We start from the raw sequence: 10,359 nt of genomic DNA on the forward strand, positions 1-10,359 counted from the left end.
CAAAATGTAGCAATGTCCAATGTGTCGGGCAACCCTTTTCAACACCATACACAGTCTCCTTCGACGCTTTTGTTACCCTTCCCAAATTTTTTAGACCTTTTGGGCTATTTAGTAAAATCTCTGGTCCAAGGGCTCGAATCATGTCCTCCAAATCATCTTCATCCCTGACACGTGCTCCACCATCATTATTGGCACCACCTTTGTCGTTATCATCCCACCCACCAGCATCACCACCTTGTTCATTGCCAAACTCGGAATCCATTAGTGCATCAAGCTCTGCTGAATATTGGGACAGGGATTCTATGGTTTCATCGTCGTATTCCTCCTCATCCTCGTCGTTAACAATAACCGTTTCACCATGATGAATCCACACGGTGTAGTCCTCAACAAATCCTCGCATAATCAAATGTGATCTGATGATAGTCACATCTATCCATGCCATACGGTTCTTGCAATCTTTACAGGGACAAATAATTGTATCCTTATTCTCTATCAATGTCATTGCATGCTTCTTTGCGGCTTCAATAAATTTATCCACCTCTTCACGGAAACCTGCCTTGAACCTTAACGAACCATACATCCAAGAGTTCCTGTACTCCATCTTTTACAACAACAACAAAACAAACAGTAAAGGACTACTTATTCAGATATATATAAAAATGAATCAAATTAATAATTACTTAAGAATAATTGTATATACTTCAGATATATATGAATATAAATCAAATATAATTACATGAAGCATACAAACACACCATGGTAGAGGAAAATTAATTAATGGCCCATTTATCCATAAATAATTAAAATACATATTTGTTGATTACAATAAACAAACCCTAGTCCAAAGACAACAATTAGGAAACTTATATTTTACCCAATATCTTTCATACAAACCCTAGTCCAATTTCATCAAACACAAATTTTAAAAACAAAATTAATAAAAAAAAACCAAACCCTAGATCTAGATCTACATGCACATGAAACGTCCATAAAACTAACTAATTGATCACTAAAATCAAGAAACATGGACCAAATAAGGGTATGATCTTGTTCTCCTACCTAATTTACCCTAGTATATTCAAAACTTGGGTCTAATTTGCTTCATAAGTAGCTCAAGCACCATAGAAGAGAGAGAAAATCAAAACTCTAATTACTCACTAACCAACCATTAAAACTTAAAAAAAAAGTGTGGAATAGCATTTTCTTACCTTCTACAACCTCTCCACCAAAGGATTTGAGACCAAAACCTTCCCCCCTTAGTAGAGCAATTTTTGGGAGGTGCCCAAGGCCTCCCCACCTTTCTTTCATGGGTTGGAGTGAGTGAACCGAGGAGAAAGAAGGTGCTGCAGTTTTTTTATATGTGGAGTATTTGTAGGGGTGGTTCAATCACCAGCCGCCCCTACAAATAGCAGGTGTTTATACGCGGAGCATTTGTAGGGGCGGTTCAATCACCAGCCGCCCCTACAAATACCAACACCGAGGGTGGCTAGTGAATGAGCTACCCCTACAAATCAGATCCATTTGTAGGGGCGGCTCGTATCACCAGCCACCCCTGTTGTTCTATTTGTAGGGGCGGCTTATCTCTGGGCTCCCGAGCACGCCACTATAGGGGCGGCTTCATCACCAGCCGCCCCTACAAAAAATTTGCTCCGTTACTACAAACCATTTTTCACGTAGTGTATGCTACTGCTTTTGTCTTTTTCAGGAATGCTAAACATCCCGCCATATGCCTTGGAGGACCGGTATATAGGTCCCGCCACGGCACGTGATCCAATTCCCTCCCCTTCCCTTCTTCTATCTTGGATGGATTTGATTCACCGGGCCGTGACAGAAAGTATATGTACTTTTGCGGCGCCGAGGGAACAGGTCCGTAACCTACTCTCAAGCTGCTAGTACTGTACAGAAAGGAAAATCTAGCCAGGTGTTAGGTAACAAAAGTAAAATTTAGCCATGCCTTTTCTTTTCTTTTTTTGTTATTCACATAACAAAAGGACACGGAGCCAAAAACGTACTTCCCTCCACATTGATCGGTGTCTGTTGGACGATTATTATAGAAAACAAGCATACCGTTTGGAAGAAGGAAGTAAGGGTCACTACGTCAGAATAGCACTTCTCTACCGGTTCAAAATACCCCATCACTGTCGGATTTTGAACCGGCACAACTATATCGGCAGTGATGAGGGTAAGCTATCACTGTCGGTTCCTATAAACCGGCAGTGTTCTTCAACTTCACTGTCGGTAATTTATACAACCGGTAGTGTTCATTTCCACCAACACTGCCGGTTCATAAGACCACTCGGTAGAGTTCAGTTCCACCAACACTGTCGGTTTGTGTTTCAACCGGCAGTGTTGTCGTAAGAATCTCTGCCGGTTTGTGACAAGAACTGGCTGTGATGGCTAAGCCAACGCTGCCGGTTTATGGCTCGAGCCAGCAGTGCCATCACTACCGGTTTGTTGCTAACCAGCAGTGACGTTTACAACAACACTGCCGGTTTTCTGCTAACCGGCAGTGATGTCACGTTCGCATTTTATTGTTTTATAATTTATTTTAATTTATATTTTTTCGTGGAATCGGGTTTCGCTTTATATACGCTACGTAGATGATAGGTCCATCAATATTAAATATTACAAATGTTACGGTTACAATTCAAATGTTCTTATCAAGATCTCGATCCCTCAAAATAAAAAAGAAATGTTCTCGGACTTCACAGATTGTGCAATGCTTCTCGAACTTCTTACAATAATCTGGCGAGCCGCTCTAGGCCATACTGGTCCTTATACTTTATGGATTGTGCAATGGAAAATACTCCATGTTTTTCCAATACCTTGGCTAAGATGAATTTTGCCAGCTCCGATTGCAGTGCGACGATCTCCATGTCTAACAGCCTTTCGTGGTTATATTTCTTGCGCTGTCGTTCAAAAAAGATGATCTCCAAAGAGGAACAGTAAATCAATTTGTTGAATTATTAATAGACATAAATGAAATGGGGATTATACACACCAACTTATAGGCTTCTTCTGATTTCCTGCCGATATAGCGAAGCATTGCCCACATTACATAAAACCTGCATTCATTGTTTTCCGCCGGCTGTTTTAGGTACTTTCCCTCCATTTCGACAACCTTGAATGGGACCTGCGTCCCACCGATATGTCTTCTTTGGACACTGAGCAACATTAAAAGGAGAAACATTAGAAAGCTGTATGTGTGATTAGAAAATAATATATTATTAGGATTGCTTACTAATTCAGCACTGCCACCAGTGCATCCAGATGATGAAATGATTTTTTCTTCGAGTCCCACACCTCGATCAGATTTTTAGCAACATTAACACAAATGAAGACGAAATGGTTGCTGCAATCAAAGAATCCTAATTATCGAATAATCTTAATGAAAAAAGAAGCTTAAAATTAAAAGCCGAGAACACATACTCGCAGTTATAGGCTAGAAGTATGTGGGTTTTGTTTTTCATCGTGAATTCGTCGAAAACAACAATCAATCTCTGTTTCAGGACTTCCATGTCACATCCATGGAGGCCTAGACATGTCCTCTCATTGACTTGCAAGGGGTCCAAGAAGCCTATGTTATCCCATTTGCTTTTTAGAATGCAAAATTTTGCTATACACCTACATAAAATCATGGGAAGTGCTCAAAAGTTAACAATTTGTGTCTCGAGAGAGTAGTTAATTGTAATATCATGCGTGTAGGGTACTTACATAGTCCACAGCGTCAACATTTGTGTATTGAGAGAGCGTTTCTGGTATAGTTGGAACAAGCACTCCCACTCGACATCGAACTTCTCTTCTTCAGGATAATGGAAAACATGTGGCGAACGGATAATAACCTCAAAACCAAAGTCGTCCATCTCTATTGCTTGAGCCATGTAATATTCATGTAACTGGAGCATATATGTTGTCAAATTTTTATACTCATGATCGGGAACCAAAAGATTGCCCCTTTCATACTTCATTGCCGGTGTTCCCGTCCCTTGTACGTCATAATAGATGTTCGCGGCCTCTTCCATGGTTAATTTTGGGTTGTCTTCGATGTACATCTTTATGTTTCTTAAATCTTTATTGTGTATTTCTTCGGCTCTTGCTGTAACGTATTGATTCCGTGTTTGCCTTTCGAATTTGGACTTCAACAAAAACGGAGGCAGTGAGGCACAGAGATTGAAGAAACTAACACAATCTTCCTTCGAGATGTGTGCTGTAAATTTTTCTTTCATCAAGGTGGTAACACTGCCACTGAACATCCTTTTTCTTTTTTGTTGGTCCACTTTGGGAGCATTAGCGACCGAATCTAAGGACCTTTTCTGCGACTGCGAGGATGTCCTTGATCTTGTTTTGGGCAGAGGTGGAGGAGGAGGAGGAGGATGATGACGAGAATTCTGTTTTCCTAGGGCTGATGAAGATGGAGGAGGAGGAGGAGTCTTCTCTTTTCTTGGGGCTGATGAAGATGGAGTCAGACGAGGAGGAATAGAAGGAGACCTCTATCTTCTTGGGGGTGATGGCAAGGGATGAGGAGGAGAGTGATCTCTGTTGGGAGATGGTGAGTGATCATCGCGGGTGGGCGAAGACTCACAGTCGTCCTCATCATCAGAGGACAATTGGTGGTCAAGCTTAACGAAGCGCTTGCGCTAGGCCACTTGAGAGCCCTTGTTATGACCAAGTTTCGGCCTGTCTTCCGCTGCAGGGTACTCAATGTGTATCTTGTTATACTTCTTATCAAGTATTATGTCAATGGTGACGTGAGTGTACCCCTGTGGAATTGGATGGCCATTAATGGTCCCATCTCCGATAGGCCAGGCCTGGCCGAGTGCCACCTTGTCCTTTATCCATTCCTGATGGATGTAAAACTTGACATTGATGGGTTCAGTGATGCCGTCCACCGAATGAGGCACATTCGCATCTTCTTCGTCGAGCGGGGTCGATCCGCAGCTGCTGCGACCCCTAAACTGTGGGCTAAAGGCAGTAGGAGTAGGGTTTTGTGGTACTCCTGACCCCTTGGATAGCAAAATTTGCTAGACTCGTGCTTCAACAGTCGCCTCAATTCGTGCATCCATTCTATCTTCTATCTCTTTTAGTCGCCTCAAAAACTCTGCCTCCTGTTCTGCTCTACCCCTCGAGCGGCTCTGGTAAGTGTTAGATTCTTAGGGGAATGCTAGATTCCAAGGAACAACACTGATTCCTCTAGTGCGACCAGGGTGCTCCTTGGTTCCGAGTGCTTGGGTGAGCACGTCTTTCTCCCTATTAGAAGTGCGAGTCCCTTGCCTCACCCCCTCAGTTACCTAGGAGATCCTCTAGATGAGTTCGGTCATGGGTTGATTTGTGGAGCTAAAGCTCCCTCCTCTGCTTGCCGTACATTCCTTCCCATACAGTATATTACCAATCTAGGCTCCCAATCGGTGGTCTCAACCTGTACGCCTTCCTCAGCAAGGCGATCCATCTTTTGAAGTTGTGCTTCAAATTCTGGCATCTTTTTGGCGTAGCCATGAGAGCCGAGATGATGAGGATTCGTTGCTTTCTACGAGTTCTCCTTATTCTTCCTGCTCGGTTCTAAGTACTCCTCGGATAACCTGTATTCCTTAAAATCCTACCAGAAGTCCTTCTGCTTGCTAAACTGTCCACCATTGAAATCTGGCTCTTTATTTTGGAGGACAAAATTCTTGTACAATGTCCCCTTGAAATTCTTGAAGCAAGTCCCCATGATTTCTTTTGCTTTTTTCATTGTCATACTCTGTTGAGAAAGTGAAATACTCTAGGATCTTGACATCCCATATGTAATCCTTCTCACTTTCGGGAACCCTCCATGGGTCATCATCTTTCCCAATCCACTTCCAGTACCTAATCGGGATGAAGTCCCTAACAAGTAACCCGAGGATAGTCTTGTATTTTGTCAAAGCTATAGGCGGTGAGAGTGGATCTCCTAATTCATCAAACTCAGTAATGTGCCAGTGTTCATTCCTACCAACAGGAATTTTTGACACGCCTCGCTTGGATCTGGCCTTCCTGCTACCCAAACCCTCTAGCTCCTCGATCGGCGGAGGCTCCTGCTAGAGACACCAAGTAAGCTGTGACCCTCTCAATTGATTAGCGTGTGTGGCTACATAGTCACATGATACCAAAGTTACCTGGCCATCTTGGTCATTTTGATCAAGATCGAGCAGGCTGGACTGGGTCCATGGCTGCTCGTTCTCACCGTCCTGATTGACACCGTCACCGTTTGTCAGATCATGTGGCTCTCCCGTCCCAGCGATATCAGCCGCTTCTTATTGCCGATCTGTTCTTCGGCGACGGGGGAACAGGCGACGATGAGTCACGGCTGTGACACGATGGTGGTTAGTTTTGGCTGCGAACAACTACTAATAGCATATGTTCATATTATATACATATATATACTATGTTTAATACAAAGTTTAATAATAAGTCCACATACAACAAAGTCAAATAATAGCATATGTTCACCTAGAACAAATTCATTGTTTGATTGACCACATATAACAAAGTCCACCTACTGTTCTATGAAACTAAGCCTACATCAACTTCCAAATAAGAAAAGCAATGACCATAGTCATAAATAAAAGCATGACATCTTTCCAAGACCATTGAGCAATTCTCCTAATCTTCACATCTCCGGCGGGTGGCTTCTCTTCAATCTCCAGTGCCAGCGGATGGCCATGGTTTGCATTCATTGGACCATAGTAGGCCGGTTGCCCATGATTTGCAAGGTAGGCCGGATGACTATAGTAGGCCCTCAAAGCTTCAGCTTCTGTGTTGTATTTTTTGTGCAAATTATCAGGGTAGCGATTGACTTGAGCATATCAATCTTCCTAGGTTCGATAAATCCCAGGCATGTGACCAACATGCACTACATACCATGTCATGGTTGCCTATATATTTAAGTAAATTAGGCATGTGGTAAGTGGTAATGGTATCTCACTGAACAAGAGTTATTATTCAAGTTAAATGGCCAAACTAAATCTACTTAATGTTTTTTATCCTTGACATGATAAAAAATTACCTCAATAATGGGACTGTTTATTATTCGGAGATCAATGTCGTTTAGTAATCATACTTGCTAGCATGCAGCATCATATGTCATAGACGAGAGAAAACACTCAGATTAAATATAGTTATTATTGGCATTAACATCATAGGAAATGGACAGTGCTAAGGAGTAAGAAGGCACTGACATCATCGGCACTGACATCATAGGAAATTGACCTTATTAGTCGAAGAGATTTAGCAAGCACTTGTCTGAACTTATTGTGCTAGATGATGTGTGAGACATATATTCAGTGCATCTCGATAAACAAGAATTTATACTCTGTTCAAATGTTCAGACTACACACACCAAACATGTAGAAGCATATATGACATAATTTGGCCAAGCTGCCTATACATGTGTGCTTACAGGTTTGCAAAAGCAAACTAAGTCTTATAATTTAGCCAAGCAGCATGTAACTCAATCGAATAGGAATCGGCTGCTACTGGGAAGACAACAACCTAATAAATCATAAATCATAAATGTACATGCACCAGAATTAGGCCAGCTGCTTACTTGCTAAAAACTAATGGACAAAAAATAACTTTTCCTCTGACAATGGTCCTTTTGTCCCAAAAAACATTGAACCATGGATTCTGATGTATCCACATCTCCATATAAACCATACATACTAATTCAAGTAAGCAGCAACACCTCTACTGATTCATAGCAACACCTCTACTTATTCAAGTAAGCAGCAACACCATGGGGTATTTCATCAAACACATAGCGGGCAGTGAGCCACGCACTCACCGTGGGGGTGGGAAAGCAGCTGTCTGCGTGCTCCTGAAGGCCTTGGCGATGGGAGTGCAGGTGTGGAGGAGGAGGGGCACGACTGGCGTCGTGGACGAGGAACGAGGGCATGGACGACGCGGTGCTCTGGCATGGGGCGGTGCTCCGGTGTGGGGTGGTGCACGGGCGTCGATGTCAAAGAAGAGGAGCGCGGGGCTGGGAACAACGGCGCGGGAGACGGTGGACGGGTGCATGGGGAACGGTGGTGCCCGTCGGCGTGGGGTTGACATGAATTTGGATAATTTCAACCCGCGCCTTGCTTTTATACCTGTAGCTCATCATTGCAGGTTCTAATTATAAACCGACAGTGATGGGGGTACATCACTGCCGGATCATTCCCCAAACCGGCAGTGATGAGGTGTAGCAGTTAGGTGTTAAGTAGGATAACTTTTCATTTTCTTTCAAATTCCTCCTACTGGCTCAACGGTTAAGACCCCTCAACTTAGCCCCCGAGACCCGTGTTCGAGTCCCAGGCGCCCCAAATTTTTTTGTTCAATTTTATAAATTATTAAACGACTTTGGGGAATGGCTCATCACTGCCGGTTCTAAGTCTAAACCGATAGTGATGAACAAATATCACTGTCAGGCCATTCTTTAAACCAGCAGTGATTGCGGTGTAGCGGTTACAGCATAAGTAAGTTATCTTTTCCATTTCTTTCGAATACCTCCGATTGGCTCAACGGTTAAGACCCCGTAACTTAACTACCGAGACCCGTGTTCGAATCTCAAGCGGTCCAATTCTTTTAGTTTCATTTTATAATTTATTAAGTGGCCTATAGGTCAAAAAGAAAAAATAAATAAACCTTGGCACGCATCCTATACTAGCGCAGCGGTTAAGTCTCTGAACTCTGTAGCCCGAGACCCGAGCTCAAACCCGAGGGTTGGCATAATTTTTTTTAATTTTTTATATATCACTGCTGGTTTTCAAAATAAACCGACAGTGATAACCAGCATCACTGTTGGTTTCTTCTGTCGATTTTTTTGAAACCGACAGTGATGTTTATATATATTAAAAATTTTCTTTTATATACTGAATAAATAGAAGCATATGTATTCCTATGTTGAAATGGCTTGATTTTTTTTGGCAAGCTTGTACACCCAAATTAAGACCCCACACAGAATCTTAGGTTTTTCTGATCAGTTTTTTTATTTATTATATTTTTCTGTGTGCTGAATGAGACAAAAGAGGGTGAATTTCATCTTGGACCCAATAGATTTTTCATCCACCTCCACAAAATTCTTATCCCTATGGCACATTAGAGCCTATGTAAAAATTTAGCATCATTCCGGATCTTTTCATGGGTAGACTCAGTTCAACCTATAATTAATCGGTGTCGTCGCACGGAAATTCAATTAAACCTCAAAAGTAGCAAACCATGTCCGAAAAATTCCAAACTAGGTGTTTTCTTCACATGTGGCACATGCAAGCCTAAGAAAAAGTTTGAGACCAATACGACACCGAAATACGTATGAACCACAGAATCCTTGATAACCTATGTATATAGTCATGGTTCGATGAAAGGGCACATGTACCTCTGTGAAGCATGTATACTCCACCTATGTCGAAATGGCTTGAATTTTTTTTGGCAAGCATATACACCCAAATTAAGACCCCACATAGGATTTGCGGTTTTTCTCATCAGTTTTTTATTTATTATATTTTTCTCTATGCCGAATGAGACAAAAGAGGGTGAATTTCATCTTGGACCCAATAGGTTTTTTCATCCACCTCCACAAAATTCTTATTCCTAGAGCACATTAGAGCCTATGTAAAAGTTTGGCACCATTCCAGATCTTTTCGTGGGTAGACTCGGTTCAACCTATAATTAAACGGTGTCGTCGCGCGGAAATTCAATTAAACCTCAGAAAGTAGCAAACCATCTCCGGAAAATCCCAAACTTAGTGTTTCCTTCACATGTGGCACGTGCAAGCTTGAGAATAATTTTGAGACCAATACGACACCGAAATACCTATGAACCATAGAAACCTTGATAACCTATGTATATAGTCATGGTTCGATGAAAAGGCATATGTACCACTGTGAAGCATGTATAGTCCGCCTATGTCAAAATGGCTTGAAATTTTTTTGGCAAGCATGTACACCCAAATTAAGATCCCACATAGGATCTGAGGTTTTTCTGATCATTTTTTTATTTATTATATTTTTCTCTGTGCCGAATAAGACAAAAGAGGGTGAATTTCATCTTGGACCCAATAGATTTTTTTCATCCACCTCCACAAAATTCTTATCCCTAGGGCACAGAAGAGCCTGTGTAAAAGTTTGACACTATTCTAGATCTTTTTGTGGGTAGACTCAGTTCAACCTATAATTAATCGGTGTCGTCGCGTGAAAATTCAATTAAACCTTAGAAAGTAGCAAACCATCTCCGGAAAATCCCAAACTAGGTGTTTCCTTCATACGTGACACGTGCAAGCCTAAGAAAAAGTTTGAGATGAATACGACACCGGAATGTATATTTCTAGTTGACCAACAAATATTACACGAATTACATACATGACAA

This window comes from Miscanthus floridulus, chromosome 18 (assembly GCF_019320115.1).
Source record: "Miscanthus floridulus cultivar M001 chromosome 18, ASM1932011v1, whole genome shotgun sequence".
In the NCBI taxonomy this organism is placed as follows: domain Eukaryota; kingdom Viridiplantae; phylum Streptophyta; class Magnoliopsida; order Poales; family Poaceae; genus Miscanthus; species Miscanthus floridulus.